This window comes from Dromiciops gliroides, chromosome 2, assembly GCF_019393635.1.
Source record: "Dromiciops gliroides isolate mDroGli1 chromosome 2, mDroGli1.pri, whole genome shotgun sequence".
In the NCBI taxonomy this organism is placed as follows: Eukaryota; Metazoa; Chordata; class Mammalia; order Microbiotheria; family Microbiotheriidae; genus Dromiciops; species Dromiciops gliroides.
In genome coordinates, this window is record NC_057862.1 from 432,813,425 (window position 1) to 432,835,811 (window position 22,387).

General features: G+C 37.4%; 1 protein-coding gene and 1 pseudogene across 3 annotated transcripts in view; one reads left to right on the plus strand and one right to left on the minus strand.

Moving 5' to 3' along the window:
- CAMSAP1 (calmodulin regulated spectrin associated protein 1) overlaps positions 1-22,387 on the plus strand; it is a 134,195-nt gene that overhangs the window by 47,080 nt on the left and 64,728 nt on the right. The gene's annotated exons all lie outside the window — the stretch shown is intronic.
- On the minus strand, positions 17,491-17,751 carry LOC122741254 (annotated as a pseudogene).

Genomic DNA, 22,387 nt, shown 5'->3' on the forward strand with positions numbered 1-22,387 from the left:
CTTTTGTTTTTTTCTTTTTTGAGGTTTTCCCTTTTATTTTGATTCTTCTTTCACAACATGACTAGTGCAGAAATGTCTGATGTGACTGTACATATATAACCTATATCAGACTGCTTTCTGTATTGAGGAGGGTAGAGGGAAGGAAAAAAGGGAGAAAAATTTGGGACTAAAAATCTTATGAAAACAAATGTTGAAAACTATCTTTATATGTAACTGGAAAATAATAAAATACTTTTATGATTATTTTAAAAATCCTCCAAACCCCAACCCTAGATTATGTCTATCTTCTAATTTCTCTGAATGAATAGAGCTGTACAAAATCATGCAACCAAGAGAAGTGGATCCACTATACTTTTACATTATTTGACCTCAACTGATTCTTCATCTCAGTAAAACAATTCTTTTATTCTTCTTTGATTATATGTCTTACTTCCCACAAAAGATATTTCCAACCTTTTCTTTTCCTCTCAATGAATAAATGAATGGAAAAGAATTTATTAAGTGCTTACTATATGCCAGGCATCTTGCTAAATTCTGGAGATACACATAAAAATATGGTCTCTGGCCACAAGGAGTTTAGATTCTAAGAAGGGAAGACTATACATTTAAGGGAGTGGTGGCTAGGAAGGAGTCATTTGGTCAGAGAAGTTACAGGGATATTAAGGCATAATTTTGCATATCCTTTTCTTTATCTTTAAAGTATAGAAACTTAAATTTTTTTTTAAGTTCCAAATTCTCTCCCCCCCACATTTGGAGAAGGCAAGAAAAACAAAATCCAATACAAATATGTGTACATAGTCATGCAAAAACAAAATTTCCACATTGGCTAGGTTCAAAAAAAAAAAAAGGAAGTGGGCAGCTAGGTGGCACAGTGGATAAAGGACTGGCCCTGGATTCAGGAGGACTTAGGTTCAAATCTGGTCTCAGACACTTGACACTTACTAGCTGTGTGACCCTGGTCAGGTCACTTTTTTCCCTGAAAAAAAAAAAAGGAAGAAAAAGAAAGAAAAAATATACTTCAATCTGTATTCATCAGTTCTCTATTTAGAGATGGATAGCATATTTCATCATGAGTCCTTTGAAATTGTTGCAGGCCACTGGATTGAAGAGAGTTATAGTAAGTCTTTCAAAGTTGATTATCTTTACAATATTACAGTTACTGTGTAGGCTGTTCCCGTGTTCTGTATCTGCGCATACATGTTTTTTTTTGAGGCATTTCTGAAACCATTCCCATCATCCTTTCTTATACAGGAACAGCTAGGGTGAATAGTAGATAGAGTGCTGGACCTTTAATCAGGAAGACCTGAATTTAAATCTGGCTCCACACACTTACTAGTTATGTGATCCTGAGCAAGTCATTAAACCTCTATTTGCTTTAGTTTCCTCATAAGTAAAATAGGAATAATAACAGCATGTATCTCCCAGAGTTGCTGTGAGGATCAATGGAAATAATTGTAAAGCACTTAGTACAGTGTCTGGCACATAGCAAGTGCTATATAAATGATAGCTGTTAGCTAGAACAATAATATTCAATCAGATTCATATACCATAATTTTTCAGCCATTCTCCACTTGATGGATATCCTGCAATTTCCAATTTTTTGCCACTACAAAAAAAGCTGCTATAAATTTTTTTTTGTACATATGGGTTCTTTTCCTCTTTCTTTAATTTCCATGGTGTATTGACCTACTAGTATTATTGCTGGGTCAAAGGATATGAACAGTTTAATAGCCTTTTGGGCATAGTTTCAAATTGTTTTCCAGAATGTTTGGAATAGTTTGTAGTTCCACCACAATGCATTAGTTTTCCCATATCCCCTACTATAATTGTCATTTTCTTTTTTTGTTATCTTAGCCAATTTGATGGTTGTGAAGTGGTATCTGAGAATTATTTTAATTTGAATTACTCTGATCATTAGTATTAGAATTTTTTTCATATTGCTATTGATAGCTTTGGTTTCTTCCCTTGAAAACTTCCTATTCATGGCTCTTATACCTATAAATTTGACTCAATTTCCTATGTATTTTAGAAATGAGACCTTTGTCAGAGAAACTTGCTACAAAGAGATCTCCCCACTTTTTGTTTTTCTTCTCATTTTAGCAGCATTAGTTTTATTTGTGCAAAAACTTTAATTTTATACAATCAAAATTATCCATTTTGCTTTCTGTGAATCTCTCAATTTCTTGTTTGATCATTAACTTTTCTCCTATCCATATATCTGACAGGTCATTTCTTCCCTTCTCCACTAATTTTGATGTCACCCTTTATGTCAAAATCATGCACCCATTTTCAGTTTGTCTTGGTAGATGATGTGAGGCATTGGTCTGTCTAGTTTCTGCCAGATAACTTTCCAGTTTTCCGAATAGTTTTTGTCAAATAGTTCTTGCTCCATTATCTGGGATCCTTGGGTTTAATCAACACTGGGTTTATCAAACACTAGATTTACTATACTCATTATATTCTGTGTGTTTTATACCCAGTTTGTCTTACCAAGTACCAAATCACTTTGATGATGATAGCTTTGTAATAAATATAGTTTGAGATCTGGGACTTCTAGATTCCCTTCATTTTCTAAATTGATTTCTTGATATTCTTGACTTTTTCCCCTCTAGATGAATTTTGTTATTTTTTCAAGCTCTCTAGTATAAGCCTTTAGAAGTTTGAGCACTAGGGGCAGCTAGGTGGTACAGTGGATAAAGTACTGGCCCTGGATTCAGGAGGACCTGAGTTCAAATCCGGCCTCAGACTCTTGACATTTACTTGCTGTGTGACCCTGGGCAAGTTACTTAACCCCAATTGCCTCACAAAAAAAAAAAAAAGAAGAAGTTTGAGCACTGAATAAGTAAATTAATTTGTATAGCATTGCCATTTTTATTATATTGACAGCCTACCCATGAGCATTAATATTTCTTAATTATTTAGATCTTTCTATGTTTGTATAAAGTGTTTTGCAGTTGTGTTTATATAGTTTCTGTGTTTGTCTTGGCAGGTAGACTCCCCAAGTATCTTACTATTCTATAATTTTTAAAAATGGAATTTCTCTTTATATCTCTTCCTACTTGATTTTGTTGGCAACATATAGAAATGCTGATGATTTGTGTGGGTTTATTTCCCAATCTACAACTTTACTGAAGTTCTTAAATTGTTTCAGTTAATTTTTAGTTAACACTCTTGGTAAACCATCATATTACCTGCAAAAAGAGAGAGTTTTGTTTCCTCATTGCAATTGCTTGTTACTTGTTTCTTTTTCTTTTTTTGTCTTCTTGTTATAGCTAGCATTTTTAGTAAAGTGTTGAATAGTAATGGTTATGATGGACATCTTTGGTTCACCCCTGATCTTATTGAAAAGGTTTCTAGTTTATACTGATTAGAAATAATGGTTGGTCTTTGTTTTAGATAGATACTACTTATCATTTGAAGGAGAGCTCCATTTATTTTCATGCTTTCTAGTATTTTTTAAAAATAGAAACGGGTATTGTACTTTGTCAAAAGCTTTTTACAGGGGCAGCTAGGTGGCGCAGTGGATAGAGTACTGGCCCTGGAGTCAGGAGTACCTGAGTTCAAATCTGGCCTCAGACTCTTAACACTTACTAGCTGTGTGACCCTGGGCAAGTCACTTAACCCTCATTGGTCTATAGTTTTCTTTCCCTGTTTTGACACTTCCTGATTTAAGTATCAAGACCATATTTGTGTCTTAGGAGGAGTTTGGCAGGATGCTTATTTTTTTTTCCAACAGTTAATATGACATATAGTATTATGTAATTTTTCTGTAAAATTTTGGATAAAATTCACTTGTAAATCTTTCTGGTCTTGGTTTTCCCCCTCCCCTTAAGGAGCTCATTTATGGACTTTTCAATTTCTTTTCCTAAGAAAGGATTATTTAAGTATTCTATTTTCTGTTCTGTCCATCAGGGCAATTTATGTTTTAAAGGTATTTAACCATGTCATTTATATTGTCAGTTTTATTGGCACATAGTTGGGCAAAATTGCTTTTGTTTTTATTTCCTCTTCATTTTTTGTGAATTCACTTTCTTTCATTTTTGATACTGGTAATTTAGTTCTCTTCTTTTAAATCAAATTAACCAATGGTTTATCTAGTCTATTGTTTTATTTTAAACCAGCTGCTAGTTTTATTTATTAGTTTGATTTTTAAAATTTTCATTTTTGTTCATCTCTGATTTATAGTATTTCTATGTAGGTTTTACATGGGGTGGTCTTTAATTTCTTCTTTTGCTGTTTTTTTTTTTTTTACTTGCATGTCCAGTTTGTTGATCTGCTCTTCATCTCTTTGATTCCTCTAAGTACTGCTTTGGCTGTAGTCAACAAATTTTGATATGTTGTCTCCTAATTGTCATTATCTTTAATGAAATTATTTATTATTTCTATGATTTATTCATTTGCCCCCCATTCTTTAGGATTCTGTTATTTAGTTTCCAATTAATTTTTAAACTATGCTTCAAATGCTTTTTTACTGAGTATAATTTTTATTGAATTATGGTCAGAAAAAGATACATTTAATATTTCTGCTTTTCTGCATTTGTTTGTGAACCACGGCCAATTCTTGTGAAATCATTTCCCCCATTCTTCCTCTACTCCTCCATCTCCAAGTAAATTCCTCCTCCCTATGCTTCAATTCTTCTTTTGAGATGATTCTTTCATAAAAGAATCACACTCAGGCTTCTCTGTGTAATTAAGACTCCCTCTGAGACTCTTGGTGATGATAATGTTCTGAGAGAATATGAACAGTTTTACCTTGTTTAACCCCTCATGTTGACTTTTTTATGTTTCTCTTGTGTCCTGTGTTTGAATGTTAGATTTTCTATTTAGGTCTGGTCTTTTATCAGGAATTATTGAAAGTCTCCTATTTAATTAAATATCCATTCCCCCCTGCCGTAGGATTATACTGTTTTTGCTGTATAGGTTATTCTTGGCTGCAATGCAACATCCTTTGTCTTCTAGAACATCATATTCCAAGTCTCCATTCCTTCATAGTGGTAGCTGCTAAATCTTATGTGATCCTGACTGTGGTTTCATGGTACTTGAATTTTTTCTTTCTGGATTCTTATAGTATTTTCACCTTGACTAAAGAGTTCTGGATTTTGACTATTACATTCCTGAGTTTTCATTTTGAGGTTTCTTTCATAATGTAACTGGTGGATTCTTTTGATTTCCCCTCGAGTTCTAAGATATCTGGGCAGTTTTCCTTTATAATTTCTTGAAATATGATGTCTAGGCTCTTTTTTTCTTCATGGCTTTAAGATAGTCTGAGGATTCTTAAATTACCTCTCCTTGATCTATTTTTCAGGCCACTTGTTTTTTCTATGAGATAGTTCACATTTTCTTTTATTTTTTTCAGTCTTTTGACTTTGCTTTATTATTTCTTGATCACTTACAGAGTCATTAGCTTCTATTTGACTAATTCTAACTTTTAAGGAATTATTTTATTAATATTTTGTACCCTTTTTACATTTGTAAAATTCTAATTTTTAAGGAGTTATTTTCTTTAGTAATGTCTTGTACCTTTCTTACCATTTGGTCAATTCTAATTTTTTTTTTTTTTAGTGAGGCAATTGGGGTTAAGTGACCTGCCCAGGGTCACACAGCCAGCAAGTGTCAAGGGTCTGAGGCTGGATTTTGAACTCAGGTCCTCCCGAATCCAGGACCAGCTCTCCATCCACTGAGCCACCTAGCTGCCCCAATTCTAATATTTAAGATAAGGGATCTGAGACTGAACACTAGTACCAGAGGAGAAAGAGAGTTTATTCAGTAATTTTATTTTATTCAGTAATGTTTTGTACCTCTTTTACAAAGTGGTTAATTCTCTTTTCATAACTTTCTTGCACAGCTCTCATTTTTTCACTCTTTTTTCCTCTACCATTCTTTTTTTTTTTTTTTTTGTGAGGCAATTGGGGTTAAGTGACTTGCCTAGGGTCACACAGCTAGTAAGTGTTAAGTGTCTGAGGCTAGATTTGAACTCAGGTCCTCCTGACTCCAGGGTCAGTGCTCTATCCGCTGAGCCACCTAGCTGCCCCTCCTCTACCATTCCTATTTGGTTTTTAAAATAAAATTGTTACCTTTAAAAAAATCTTTCTTTAACTCACCTAAGAATTCTTGTTGGTCTTGTGTAGTCTGCGATTTTTTCTTTGAGGCTTTGCTTGTAGATATTTTCAAGTCAATGTCTTCTTATGTATTTTTGTCTTCAGCTTCCAAGTCATTAAAGTTGTGTTCTTTTTTTTTTTAAAAAATTGCTCATTATTCCAGCCTACTTCTTGACTTTGCACTTTATCTTGGAATTGGGCTTTGCCTACTTGGGGTTAAGTGACTTGCCCAGGGTCACACAGCTAGTAAGTGTTAAGTGTCTGAGGCTGGATTTGAACTCAGGTCCTCCTGACTCCAGGGCCGGTGCTCTATCCACTGCATAACCTGAGTTTCAACTGTTTTTACAGTCCAGTTTGGGGACCTGCAAATTTTCAGGGCTTCCAAAATCATGTGATCTTGGGAGAGTCTGTTTATTGACCTCCTGGTCAGAGGGAAATTGCAGAGGCAAGTGCTGATACAGGTTTGGGCCTATTGGTATGGGAGTAGTTGATTCAGTAGATTGCTGCTAGACTCAGTCAAGATTAGACTACTGGGAAGTTCTACAGTTTCATAGAGACAGAATTGCTGGCTTCTCCTTGGTCAGTCTTGGTTTTCTGCCTTAGTTTTTCCACTGTAGGCTTATGTGCTGGGCTAAATATTAGAACCAAGTTACTACTCTGCTCCTGTGCTCAAAGCCACACAGCTAATTTTCTGAATTTTGTTTTGTACTTAATACTCGGGGACCATGCTCAGTCAAGGTCATTCCTTTCCACCCTAGATCTATGTCCTGGAACTAGATAATGGGTGATGGAACTGCCAGAAGGCATGCAATTTTATTCCTAGATCTAGTTTAGGGAACCTCTAAACTCTCTTTCTCCTCTGGTACTAGTGTTCAGTCTCAGATCCCTTATCATCCCTGGTGCAAGAATATTCCCCATTGCAGCCACAGTTGCCCTTTCTGTTTCCATTACTGTATGCTTTAGGACAGCTCCTGCCCCAGGGTCCACAGGTCTTTCTATTTTCCCTGGGCTGGAAAAATGATTCACTATGACTTTTTTTTTTAACCTTCCCAATCAGAATTCAGTCTGACATGTTTTCTAGGTTGTATGTTAGGTGAGCCAGGCACAATCCTGACTCTTGTTATGTCATCTTGACTCTACTATCCATGTCCTTTCCAGGAATAGTAGTTTTAATCATCATTCCAAAAGGCAGAAGGGTGAAGGAAAGGAGATGCACACTTGTATGAAGTTGGCAGCAGTCAGCATCTTGGGTCTGGGTCAAGGTAGATATGGAGAACTCTTCTCATACAGGAGCAAAGTAGGAACTGGAGAATGTGGTTTATAGGAGAAGAGGCATGACATGAAGATGGCTGGAGGGCAGGAGGTTCTACATCACACCTTCTTCCTTTCTTCTCTGTTTAGGAACTAATTCCCTACTTTACTGAGAAAATAGGCATCATTTGCTGTGAACTCCTTTTTCTTTTCTCTACATCTCATTCTCCTTCTTGACTCATATTTCTCATGGAAAGTTTACCCTTCTCACTGAGGCCAACTCCTTTATGTGTAACCTCAATTCTATATCCTCTTGTCTCTCTCAATTGTTTGTCCCTCCTTTCTCTCTAATCTTAAATCTCTTCCTATCTATACTTTTCTTCCCTGCTATCAATCAACATGCCCAAGTTTTTTTTGTCCTCTAAAATCCTTTGACCATACCATCCCTTTATGTTATTATCCTATATCTCTCTTCTCATTACTGTGATGCTTAAAAATCTGTGATGTCTAAAAAAAATCTAATGTGTGGTTGCCTTAAATTAGAAACTCATAACACCAGTCTTTGGGGCATTAAGCATGTATTAAAGTATAATAGGGGTTAGTAAAGAGAACACGTGGAGAAAGAAAGACCCTAACTCCCTGCACTTACAGCTGCTCCTATCACGATGTCCAACAGAAAGACAGATCCTCAGTCTCCTAGAGCAGAAGCTCCCTGCAGGGCTGGAAGAGGGGCAGTCCCCACACACAGCTTCAAGTTAATTGGCTGGTAGCAATGATTGACATGACTTACAGGCGGTTCTATGAATAGATGTAACTTCCTGATGCAAGGCAGCTTCTCAATGCTAGTCCCATGCTTTCTCCTCAGGGGGGTGTTGCCCTGGTTCTCACAATGTCTTTCTCAGCAGGGGCGGGGGGCACCCTGATTCTCACATAACCAAACTCTTAAAAAATACTTTCTATACCTGTTGCCTTTACTTCTTTCACTCACTTCTCACCTCTGTAATCTGACTTCTGACCTCATCACTCAATTAAAACTATTATTTTCAGTTATCAGTGATCTCTTAATTGTCAGACTTGATGCCCTTTTCTCAATCCTTGACCTTCTTGATCTTCTTGACCTGTCTGCTGTATTTGGCACTTTTGACCACCTTCTACTAGTGAGCACTCTCTCGATTTATGTGATAGTGCTTTTTTTTGGTTCTTATCCTATCTTTCCAACCACTTCTAAGTCTTCTTTGCTGCATCATCTCCCATATCACAACCCTTAACTGTGGGTATACCCCAAAGCTCTGTCCTGGACCCTCTTCTCTACTCTTGGTGACCTTATCGGCTCTCATGGTTTTTTAAATGATCATTTTTATACAGATGACTCCCAAATCTGTATATACAGCTCTTTTCTCTAACTCCCTATTGACATTTCAAACTGGACACCCTGTAGACATTCCAAACTCAGTATGTCCAGTACTGAACTTGTTATCATTCCCCTCATACCCATTCCCCTTCTGAACTGTTCTCTTTGTTAAGGGTATCCCTTCCCTCCACCATCCCAAGGCCAGCAAGCAATTTGATATAGGTTATACATTACTATCATATTGAACATATTTCCACATTAATCAGAACAAAAGGGAAAAAATGCAAGAAAAAATAAACAAGAATAATAACAAAAAAGCAACAACAAAAGTGAAAATATTATGCTTCAGTCTGCATTCAGACTCCATATCTCTTTTTCTGAATGTGGAGAGCATTTTCCACCATAAGTCTTTTGGCATTGTCTTGGATCATTGTATTCCTGAGAAAAGTTAAGTCTATCACAGTTTATCATCACAAAATGTTGTTGATACTGTGTACAATGCTCTCTTGGTTCTGCTCATTTCACTCAGCATCAATTCATGCAAGTCCTTCCAGGTTTTTCTGAAGTCCATCTGCTTATCATTTCTTACAGCACAAAAGTATTCTATTACATTCATATACCACTATTTGTTTAGTCATTCCCCAACTGATGGGCATCCCCTCAATTTCCAATTCTTTGCTACCACAAAAAGAGAACCTATGACTATTTTTGTACATATGGGTCCTTTTCCTTTTTTTATGGTCTATTTGGGATATACACCTAGTAGTGGTATTGCTGGGTCAAAGGGTATGCATAGGTTTTTTTTTTGTTTTTGTTTTTTGGTGAGGCAATTAGGGTTAAGTGACTGGCCTAGGGTCACACAGCTAGTTAGTGTCAATCGTCTGAGGCCGGATTTGAACTCAGGTACTCCTGACTCCAGGGCCAGTGCTCTATCCACTGCACCACCTAGCTGCCCTGGTATGCATAGTTTTGAAACCTTTTGGGCATGATTACAAATTGCTCTCCAGAATGGTTGGATCAGTTCACAACTCCACCAACAGTGCATTAGTGTTCCAATTTTTCCACATCTTCTCTAACATTTACCATTTTCCTTTTTTATCACATTATCCAATTGTATAGGTATGAGGTAGTACCTCAGAGTAGTTTTAATTTGAATTTCTCTAACCAGTAGTGATTGAGGACATTTTTTCATATGGCTATAGATAGTTTTAATTTCACTATCTGAAAACTGCCTGTTCATATTCTTTGACCATTTTTCAATTGGGGAATGACTTGTATTCTTGTATATTTGATTCAGTTCTCTCTATATTTTAGATATGAGGCCTTTATCAGAAATACTGTCTGTAAAAATTATTTCCCAGCTTTCTTCTTTCCTTCTAATCTTGTTTGCATTGGTTTTGTTTGTGCAAAACTTTTAAATTTAATGTAGTCAGAATGATCCACTCTGTATTTTATAATGTTCTTTATCTCATCTTTGGTCATAAATTCTTCCCCTCTCCATGGTTCTTTGGGGGGGGGGCAGGGCAATGAGGGTTAAGTGACTTGCCCAACGTCATATAGCTAGTAAGTGTCAAGTGTCTGAGGTCGGATTTGAACTCAGGTCCTCCTGAATCCAAGGCCAGCACTTTATCCACTGCGCCACCTAGCTGCCCCCATAGTTCTTATAAGTAAACTATTCCTTTTCTAATTTGCCTATGGTATCACCCTTTATGTTTAGATTTTGTACTTATTTTGACTTTACTTTGGTGTATGGTGTGAAATGTTGGTCTATGCCCAGTTTCTGCTATACTATTTTCCAGTCTTCCCAGCAGTTTTTGTCAAATAGTGAGTTCTATCCTGGAGGCTAGAGTCTATGGGTTTCTCAAACAGGAGATTGCTATATTAATTTACTGCTGTGTTTTGTGTGCCTAAACTATTCCACTGACCCTCCTCTTTATTTCTTAGTCAGTACCAAATAGTTTTTTTTCCATTTAAAAAAAATTTATTTATTTTAGTTTTCAACATTTGTTTAGATAAGATTTCCAATTTCAAATTTTTCTCCCTCCCTCCCCTCCCTAGCCCCTGCCCCAGACAGCAGGTAATCTGATATATGTTTATATATACATATATATATATATACATTTATATATGTTTTTATAAATATATATATAATAACATTAAACATATTTCTGCATTAGTCATGTTATACGAGAATCAGAGCAAAAAGGAAAAACCTCAAAAAAGAAAAACAGCACCAAAACCAAAAGAGAAATAGTATGGTCCCATCAGCATCTATATTCCACAGTTCCTTTTTTTTTTTTTCTGGATTTGGAGAGCCTTTTCCATCATGAGTCCTTTGGAACTTTCTTGTACCATTGGATTGGTGAGAAGAATCTAGTCTATCACAGTTGATCAACACATAATGTTGATGATACTGTGTACAATGTTCTTCTGGTTCTGCTCATCTCACTCAGCATCAGTTCATGCAAGTCCTTCCAGGTTTCTCTGAACTCCTGCTCATTGTTTCCTACAGCATAATAGTATTCCATTACATTCATATACCACAACTTGTTCAGCCATTCCCCAATTGATGGGCATCCCCTCAATTTCCAATTCCTTGCCACCACAAAAAGAGCAGATATAAATATTTTTATACATATGGGCTCTCAGTACCAAATGGTTTTAATGATTGCTGCTTTATAATACAGTTTTAGAGGGGACAGCTAGGTGGTCCACTGGGTTCAGGAGGACCTGAGTTCAAATCCGACCTCAGACACATGACACTTACTAGCTGTGTGACCTTGAGCAAGTCACTTAGCTCTCATTGCCCCACAAAAAAATAAAAATAATATAGTTTTAGATCTGGTACAGGTAGGCTACCTTCCTTTGCATTTTTTCATTAATTCCCTTGATATCTTGACCTTTTGTTCTTCCATCTGAATTTTGTTATTGTTTTTTCAAGCTTGCTCTATGAAATAATTTTTTGTAGTATGATTGTTATGGCACTGAATAAGTAAATTAATTTGGGTAGAATTGTCATTTGTATTATATTAGCACAGTCTACCCATGAGTAGTTTATATTTTTCCATTTGTTTAGATCTGATTTTATTTGTGTGAAAAGTATTTTGTAATTGTGTTCATATAGTTCTTGAATTTGCCTTGGCAGGTAGACTCCCAAGTATTTTATATTGCCTACAGTTATTTTAAATGGAATTTCTCTTTCTATCTCTTGCTGTTGCACTTTGATAATCATATATAGAAATGCTGATGATTTATGTGGGTTTATTTTTATATTCTGTAATTTTGCTAAAGTTGTTAATTGTTTCAAGTAGTTTTTTAGTTGATTCTTTAGGATTCTCTAAGTATACCATAATATCATCTGCAAAGAGTGATTGTTTCTTCCTTGCCTATTCTAATTCCTTCAATTTCTTTTTTTTTTCTTATTGCTAAGGCTAACATTTCTAGTACAATTTTGAATAATAGTGGTGATAATGAACATCCTTGTTTCACCCCTGCTCTTATTAGGAATGCCTCTAACTTATCCCCATTGCATATAATGCTTGCTGATTGTTTAAGATAGATCCTATTTATCATCTTAAAGAAAGCTCCATTTATTCCTTTTCTCTCTAGTGTTTTTAATAGGAATGGGTGCTATATTTTGTCAAAAGCTTTCTCTACAACTATTGAGATAATTATATGATTTTGCTTAGTTTTGTTATTGATGTGGTTGCTTATGTTGATGGTTTTCCTAATATTGAACCAGCCCTGCATTCCTAGTATAAATCCCATCTGCTCATAGTGTATTATCCTGGTGATAAATTGCTGTAATCTCTTTGCTAGTATTCTATTTAGAATTTTTGCATCAATATTCATTAGGGAGATTGGCCTATAATTTTCTTTCTCTGTTTTTGTTCTTCCTGGTTTAGGTATCAACACCATATTTATCTCATAGAAAGGATTTAGTAGGATTTCTTCTTCATCTATTTTCCCAAATAGTTTGCATAGTATTGGAATTAATTTTCTTTAAATATTTGGTAGAATTCACTTGTAAACCCATCTAACCCTGGAGATCCTTTCTTTCTTTCTTTCTTTCTTTCTTTCTTTCTTTCTTTCTTTCTTTCTTTCTTTCTTTCTTTCTTTCTTTCTTTCTTTCTTCCTTCCTTCCTTCTTAAATTATAAAAGTATTTTATTATTTTCTAGTTACATGTTGCAATAGTTTTCAACATTTGTTTTTATAAGATTTCTAGTTTCAAATTTTTCTCCTTCCCTCCCCTCCTTCCCCCCTCTCCTTGACAGCAAGTAATCTGATATAGGTTATATATGTACAATCACATTAAATATATTTCTGCATTAGTCATTCTGTGAAAGAAGAATCAGAGCAAAAAGGAAAAACCTCAGAAAAGAAAAACAGCAGCATCAAAAACAAAAGAAATAGTATGGTTCAATCTGTATCCACATTCCACAGTTTTTTTTCTGGATTTGGAGAGCATTTTCCATCATGAGTCCTTTGGAACTATCTTGTACCATTGTATTGCTGAGAAGAATCAAGTCTATCACAGTTGATCAACATATAATGTTGATGATACTGTGTACAATGTTCTCCTGGTTCTGCTCATCTCACTCAGCATCAGTTCATGCAAGTCCTTCCAGGTTTCTCTGAAATCTGCTTGCTTATCGTTTCTTACAGCATAATAGTATTCCATTACATTCATATACCACAACTTGTTCAGCCATTCCCCAATTGATGGGCAACCCCTCAATTTCCAATTCCTTGCCACTACAAAAAGAGCAACTATAAAGATTTTTGTACATGTGGGTCCTTTTCCTTTTTATGATCTCCTTGGGAAAAAGACCTAATAGTGGTATTACTGGGTCAAAGGGTATGCACAGCTTTATAGCCCTTTGGGCATAATTTCAAATTGCTCTCCAGAATGGTTGGATCAGTTCACAGCTCCACCAACAATGCATTAGTTTTCCAATTTTTCCATAGCTTCCTGGAGATTATTTCTTGGGGAGTTCATTGATGGCTTGTTCAATCTCTTTTTCTAAAATGGGCTTATTTAAGGATTTTATTTTCTCTTCTATTAATCTGGGCAGTTTATATTTTCATAAATATTTATCCATTTCATTTAGATTGTCAAATTCATTGGCATATAGTTGGGCAAAATAGCTCCTAATTATTGCTTTAGTTTCCTTTTCATTGGTGGTGAGTTCACCCTTTTCATTTTTGATGCTGGTAATTTGGTTTTCTTCTTTTTTAAAATCAAATTAATCAAAGGTTTATCTATTTCATTTATTTTTTTATAGAATGGCTCTTAGTCTATTAATTCTGTAATTTTATTACTTTCAATTTTATTAATCTCTCCTTTAATTTTCAGAATTTCCAAAATTATTTAATTGAGGATTTTTAATTTGTTCTTTTGCTAGCTTTCTTAGTTGCATGCCTAATTCATTGATTTCCTCTTTCTCTATTTTTATTCATGTAGGCATTTAGAGATATAAAGTTTCCCCTAAGAACTGCTTTGGCAGTTTGGAATGCTTGGAATTCCATAAGTTTTGTTATGTTGTCTCATTATTGTCAGCCTCTTGGATGAAGTTACTGATTGTTTCTATGATTTGTTGTTTGACCCACTCATTTTTTAGGATGAGATTATTTAGTTTCCAATTAATTTTTGATCTATATTTCCATGGCCCTTTATTACACATAATTTTTATTGCATCATGATCTGAAAAGGATGTATTTACTATTTCTGCCTTTCTGCACCTGACAATGAGGTTTTTATGCTCTAATACATAGTCGATTTTTGTGTATGTTCCATGTACCACTGAGAAAAAGGTATATTCTTTTCTATCCCCATTCAGTTTTCTCCAGAGGTCTATCATATTTAATTTTTCTAAAATTTTATTCACCTCCTTAATTTCTTTCTTAATTTTGTGCTTATACTTATCTAGTTCTGAGAGGGGGAGGTTGAAATCCCCCACTAATATAGTTTTGCTATCTATTTCTTTCCGTAACTCACTTAACTTCTCTAAAAATTTGGATGCTGTACCACTTGGTGCATATGTGTTTAGTATTGATATTACTTTATTATCTATGGTACCTTTTAGCAAAATGTAGTTTCCTTGCTTATCTCTTTTAATTAGATCTAATTTTGCTTTTGTCTTGTCTGAGATCATGATTACGAACCCTACTTTTTTTTTTTTTTCAGTTGAAGCATAATAGATTCTGCACTGGTCTCTTACCTTTACTCTGTATGTCTCTCTCTGCTTCGGGTGTGTTTCTTATAAGCAACATATTGTTGGGTTATGGCTTTTAATTCACTCTACTATCTGCCTCTGTTTTATGGGTGAGTTCATCCCATTCACATTTGCAGTTATGATTACTGTGTATTTCCCTAAAATCTATTTTTTCCCCTTGTTTGTATTTTTCTCTTTCCTTTTCCCTTCTCACTAGTGTTTTGTTTCTGGCCACCTCAGTCTACCTTCCCTTCTATCAGCCCCACCTTCCTTTTGTTCTTATCAGCACCCCTCCCCTTTCTTTCCCCTTTCAATTCCTAGTTTTGCCCTCCCTTCTATCAACCCCACCTCTTTTTTGTCCTTATCAGCACCCCTCCCTTTTCTTTCCCCTTTCCCCTTTCATTTTCCTCTAGGGTAAGATAGAATTCTATACCCAATAGTGTGTTTTTCTTATTCCCCCTTTGAGCCAAATCAGATGAGAGTGAGGTCAAAACAATGCTCACCCCTTCCTTCTTTCCCTCTAGTGTAATAGGTCTTTTGGGCCTCTTCACAGTGATGTGATTTACCCCATATTCTGTCTTCCCTTTCCTCTTCTCCCATTATAATCCTTTTTGCTTCCCTTTAAGTTTTTTTAAAAATATCATCACATCAGAATCCACTTAAACCTACACCTTCTGTCTGTATGTACTCCTATCTGCCTTAATAAAGATAGAAATCTCAAGAGGTATAATTATCTTCTTCCCATGTAGGGATGCAAACATTTTAACCTCATTGAATAACAGGTCTTCCCCCCCCCCCCTTTTACCTTTTCATGTTTTCATGTATCTCTTGAGTCTTGTATTTGTAGATTGAATTTTCTCTTCAGTTCTGGACTTTTCATTAGGAAAAGTTTAAAGTCTCTTATTTCATTGAATGTCCATCTTTTCCCTGAAAGATTATATTTAATTTTGCTGGGTAGTACATTCTTGGTTTTTGTTTTTGGTGGTGGGTAGTACATTCTTGATTTTAATTCCAGTTCCTTTGCCTTCTGGAATATCATATTCCAAGCCCTCTGATCCTTTAATGTTGAAGCTATCAGATCCTGTGTATTTCTTATTGTTGTTCCTTGATATTTGAATTGTTTCTTCCTGGCTTCTTGCAGTATTTTCTCCTGTACTTGATAATTCTGGAATTTAGCTACAATATTCCTTGATATTTTCTTTTTGGGGTCTCTTTCAGGAGATGATTGGTGGATTCTTTCAATGACTAATTTTTCCTCTGATTGTAAAGACATTGGAGCAATTCTCTTTAATAGCATCCTGAAATATGCTGTCTAGGCTCTTTTTTTGATCAGGTAATCTGATTATTCTTTTATTATCCCTCCTAGATCTATTTTCCAGGTCTATTGTTTTTCTGAAGAGATATTTTATGTTTTCTTCTTTTATATTATTTTGATTCTGTTTTACTTCTTCTTCTTGTCTCATTGAGTCATTAGCTTCCATCTGCTCAATTCTGATTCTTAAGGAATTATTCTCCTTTTCCAATTTTCCAATTGTATTTTTTCAGGCATTATTTTCTTTTTTGAAGCTATTGACTTTCTCTTGCATAACTCTCATTTCCTTTCCTAAATTTTCTTCTACCTCTCTTATTTGGTTTATAAAATCTGTTTTGAACTCTTCCAGGTGGAATTTTTGGTCTTGGGATCAATTCTTCTTCCCCTTTAAAACTTCACACGTAGGAGTTTTATCATTGTTGTCTTCCTCTGAGTTTATGTTTTGATCCTCCCTGTCACCATAGTAACTGTCAATGGTGAGGGTTCTTTTCTGTTTCTTCTTCATATTTTAGCCTCTTTTGTGCCTTTTAAGGTTGAGTTCTGCTCCTGGGGTACAGTGTGCACTGTTTGAAGCTTCTTTTGCTGGGGCCCAGGGACTGAGTCACTAGCTTTCTGCTCTGGGGAGTCAGCAGCTTGCAGAATCTCACTGCACTGGAGTGGCGCAGCTTAGTTGGGCTTGTTGGGTAGCCAATACCCCAGCTTGCAGATTGCCTTCTGTGTTGGGGTTGGAGGCCTCACAACTGGCTTGCTGTGCCACTAGCTTGCTGTGCTAGGACTGTGGATCCTCAGCTGCTGATCTATGCTGTGACTAGGAGCCTTTTGCTGGTGAGCTATGCTTCCCTTTTCTCCAGGTGATAGAGCCTTTTCCTGAAGATCTTCTAGGTTATCTTAAGTCAGAAGATTGTTTCACTTCATTTTTTTTTTGCAGGTTTTACAATTCTAGAATCTGTTGAGAAACTTAATGTTTCTAAGGGAAATTTGGGAGAGTTCAGGCAGCTTTCTGGTTTTACTCTGCCATCTTGGCTCTGCCTCCGGAACACTCCTCTTTTTTTGGGCAGGGCAATGAGGGTTAAGTGACTTGCCCAGGGTCACACAGCTAGTAAGTGTCTGAAGTCACATTTGAACTCAGGTCCTCCTGAATCCAGGGCCGGTGTTCTATCCACTGCACCACCTAGCTTTTTTTTTTTTTTTTTAAAAACAAATTTTTATTTCTAGAAATATACAAAAGAAATCCCCACCCAACCCCCACCCCAGAAAAGATGCTATTCTCTCATTTCTCCATCTTCTTCTTCTTCTTCAACACCTCTGATATAAAGGACATTATTGCACCTTATTAAAACTTCACCAAGGTGTCCAGACAATGCCTCATCTATGTATTCCTCTGTATTTGCAAGTTGCATGTTCATGTAGTCATCCACAGACACCAGGTAACCTTTGTACTCCATTCCCCACTTAAGCTTCACCATCACTGGTTTCCCTGTCAGTCAGTTCAGGAATGGTTTGGGGTTCAGGGGTAAACTCATAGTGATCACCGAAGAATATCACGGGCTGCCTGCCACCGCCGATTCTCCTGCCCCCACGTGAAGAGAGCCACTGCTGCTGCCACCACCACCCCTGCCTCCACCTCCCACTTGCCGGTAACTGTACGGAAGGCCCTCTCTCTTTTTTTTTTTTTTTGCAGGGCAATGAAGGTTAAGTGACTTGCCCAGGGTCACACACTTAGTAAGTGTCAAGTGTCTGAGGCAGGATTTGAACTCAAGTACTCCTGAATCCAGGTCCGGTGCTTTACCACTGCACCATCTAGCTGCCCCCACTCTCTTTAACTTTTTTTTTTTTTTTTTTTTTTTTTTAGGCAATGGGGGTTAAGTGACTTGCCCACGGTCACACAGCTAGTAAGTGTCAAGTGTCTGAGGCCGGATTTGAACTCAGGTACTCCTGAATCCAGGGCCGGTGCTTTAACCACTGCGCCATCTAGCTGCCCCTCTCTTTAACTTTTAAAGACATTCAAGACCAGATCTCAACTTGCTTTTCTAACCTTATGTCATGGGGTGCAGAGCACCCCAGAAATTCTCTGGGGCACATCAAGGAACCTTCTCCTTGAGAAACTAAACCAGAAGACAGATAACGCCTAGAGAGATAAACTGAACCAAATTGGACTGAGCTAGCTTGGGATTCCTACCCTTCATTCTGGTCTCCCTTACCCTGGGGAGATAAATTTGGGTGTGGCTGGGGCCTTTGTGTTTTGAAGAGGGATCTGTAGCCACCCCTCACCCGATTCCTCTAGTCACTACCAGTGGGGGATGGTCCTCCACTCCTCACCCAATTCCCCCAGCTACCACCAGTGGGGGATGGTCCACCCTCACTAAAGGAACTTTCCACAGGCAGATGGTCCACTCCCATCAGTCTTCTATAAAAGTACCTTCCAGTCTCCTGTTCGAGGAGATTTGGTACCCCTGAGCCATGTGCTTTGTGCCTATCTCCCCATGAGAAGTCCAAGGATTTCTTTCATGGTTTCCCTCCCCCCACCCTTCCCTTCCCTTGCTCCTAAATAAACTACCACCTTATTCTAACTACTTTTGTGTGCAAGAGGGTGTAATTCTTTAAAAAGGAATTCCTAAGGACCCCAACCCCTAACCCAAACTCATACCCCATTTCCCCCTTTACACTTATTATGTTATTCTCTTGGGAATTTAAAAAATTTTATGATGTTACTCTCCCAAATTTGATGGTCCAGCCAAATTTGCCTTCTTGCAAATGATATTCACAAATGATACTCCATTTCTCATATCTATGCTTTCTACCTACTGTGTGGAGCAAACTGCCTCAGTCTACCCAAATAACTCGAGGAGACCACCAAGTCAAGCAGAGACAGATTTATTACATTCCCATAGGAATGGGCAAGCTCAATACCTGAGCCGCGCTAGCTAATACATGCCTTGACCTTTTATAGGGGAAGTCCCCATGCACACTAGGTCGAGCTCACAATCTAACATCCAATCCTGTCTCACCCAGGGTGCTTGTTTAGCTCATGATCAATGTATGGAGACATTCATACGTGTTCCAGGAACAACGGGGAAAAGGGGAGGGGGAACAAGGTCAAACCAAAAGAAGAGGAAACAGGGGAGTGACAGATGTTTCAGATCTCACAGTTCCCACTGACTCCCCTCTCCTGACCCCTGTCTCTAAAGATATTCAACCTGAATAACAGGAAGAGTCACTCAGGTGCTTCAGCATTGTTCTGTAGTCGTGTTAATTCTAGAAGGATGACAGGGTTAAAATTTATCTTCGGTTATGTTGGGAAGGAAAGAATAATCCATTGTTGGGACCCCAGGGCCAAGGGGATTCTGCTCTGAGAAAAAGAGACATGTCACTTAACATCTGGTCTCAACTTAATTGCTGCATCCTGTGCTGAGCCCTGTCCTTTCTTCTTGAGTCCCGAGTATTGAATTGGTGGGCTAACTCCCTGGCCCACTCAACAGGGACTGGGGTTCTGACACATGATGGATTGCAGACAAAACTAATATGTAGCTGACAAGTGGGGAGACTGAGCAGAAGTAAAAATACTGTTAATTGGCAATAAGGAGACAGTGAGAATTTGACAAGCAATAAACTTCTAAATGAACTATACTGGGGCAGGGCTGGGTACCTTCCAGACCCCATCCTCAGAGTTTAATCTGACTCAAATCCATAATCATATCATACACTACCATTCTTCATGCCTGGGATGCACTGCAACCTCAGCTCCACCCTCAGAGTACCTTGTTTCCTTCAAAACTCTGAGCAAGTTGTATCTATATGAAATTTTTTATATAGAAAAGAATACTCCCAGTTGCTAGTGCTCCCCCAAATTATCTTGTATGTACTTATTTGTATATGTTTATTTATATACGTTATTTCTCAGTAAAATATAAATTCCTTGAGGGCAGATTTATTTTTGTCTTCTTATTCCTTGAGCCTAGGGAAGCATCTGGCATATAAATAGAGTTGGATATCATAGAAATGGCACAATTATGAGTGATGTTGATGACCTTTCTGTTGGCTGAGATGGCATGAAGATTTAGGTCATGGAAACTAAGGTGATTATTGAATTGGATGGTCAAGGTGTTTAAGGAGATATCAATATGTAGAATGAAGTCCCCAAGTGTTAGGGCAGGAGTAGAAATGGAGGGGAAATCTGTTTATTGAGCTGGGTACTGAACTTTTGGGGCAAGGAGGGAGAATGTTTGGAGTCTGGTAGATATAGGAATAAGGTAAACACAATAGACTTTGAGTGGTTTATTTGCATATAAAGGGACCAGAAAGGGTGGCTGACTGGCAAAGACTATGGACTTTACCAAAACAATGGTGAACCTCACTGGGAGTTTTAAAAAATGGAGGGAATAGACCCTGGAATTATATTTGAAAGAGAGTTCATTTGTGCGTGGGCTGAAAACCCAAAGGAGAGAGAGGAACTTGGAAGGCTTCCCATTTGTTCCTTGGGTAGGAATCCTGGTTCTTCCTGAAAGAACCTAGCAATAACTTAGTCAGTCAGTCAATAAACAATTTATTCAGTGACTACTACAAACCAGACCCTGTACTAAGCGTTAGGGATAAGAAAAAAAAAAGAGGTAAGAGACAGTTCCTGTTCTCAAAGAACTCACAATCTAATAAGGGAGAGACAATAAATAAACATGTATAAATCATATATATAAAAGAAAAAATAGAAATAACAAATAGGGAAGACCTTAGAATTAAGGGAGGTTTGGAAAGGTTTCCTGTAAAAGGTAGAATTTTAGTTGGAACTTAACAGAATATAGGGAATTCAGTAGGTAGAGATGAGGAGGGGAAAGCATTCCAGGCAGGGGGTATAGCTGGAGAAAATTCCCAGATCAGAGAGATGGACTTGTTCATGGAACAGCAAGGAGGCCAGGGTCACTGGATTGAAGAGTATGAAGACTGGAAAAGTAGGAGAGGACTAGGTTGTAAAGGGCTTCAAATGGCACAGGATTTTGCATTTGATCTTGGAGGCAATGGAGAGACACTGTAGCTTCTTGAGAAAGAGACATGGTTGGACCTATGATTTAGGAAAATAACTGATGGTTGAATGGAGGATGGATTGGAGTTGGGAGAGACTTGAGGCTGGATGGAGCCTGCTGATAACAATAACAATAGTCTAAGGGTGAGGTGATGAAGGCCTGTACTAGAGTGGTAGCACAGTGGAGAGAAGGGGGCATATTCAAGAGGGATGTTGCAAAGGTGAAATCAACAGGCCTTGGCAACAGATTGGATATGGGGGGGGGTGAGAGATAGTGAGGTATGGAGGATGACATGTAGATTTCAAGTCTGAGGGACTAGGAGGATGGTGTTCTCAATAGTAATAAGGAAATTTTGAGAAGGGGAGTGTTTGGGGGAAACATAAGTTCAGTTTTGGACACATTGAGTTTAAAATGTCTTCTGTTCTAGTGCTCTAGATTTTTTTGGGGAGGGGGTGTTGTACTCTAATTATAAATCCTTTTACTTTGCTATTCCAGTAAATGCTGGTGCTCTAAGCTAATTGTGGCCCCCTGGCTATCAACTAAAAGGTAAACAAATAGGTGGGTTCACTTGAGTTATAGATTTATGAGTATAAACCCACAGAATACTTTGAATCTACAGTGATTGTTTGTGGGGAAAATGGGGTAGGGGGTTTGGGAGAGGGGTAGGGGTTTGGGGTCCTTAGGAATTCCTCTTTAAAGAATTACACCCTCTTGCACACAAATCCAATAGAATAAGATAATAGTTTATTTAGGAGCTGGGGAACGGAAACCAAAAGAGAAATCCTTAGACTTCTCTCATGGGGAGAAGGCATGGCACAGATACTTTTATAGAGGTCTGATGTTGGTCAGATGAGGTGATCGTCTGACTGGAAAGTTCCCCTGTTGAGGGAGAACCATCTCCCCACTGGTGGTGGCTGGGGGAATTGGGTGAGGGGTGGCTGCGGATATCTCAAGTCATATCTCTCTAGTCTAACCATTGAACGGTACAGAATTAAGTTTTGATTTGATTACTTAACTCTTGAAAGGCAGGCCACACCCTGTCTTGCATTCAGGCTTGCTGGCCCCAACGTCCTTATCTGATAAGTCCTTTTTCAGTTTTGTTCTGGTCTCTTTTAAATTTTTGTTTAAGTCTGTTCCATCTAGG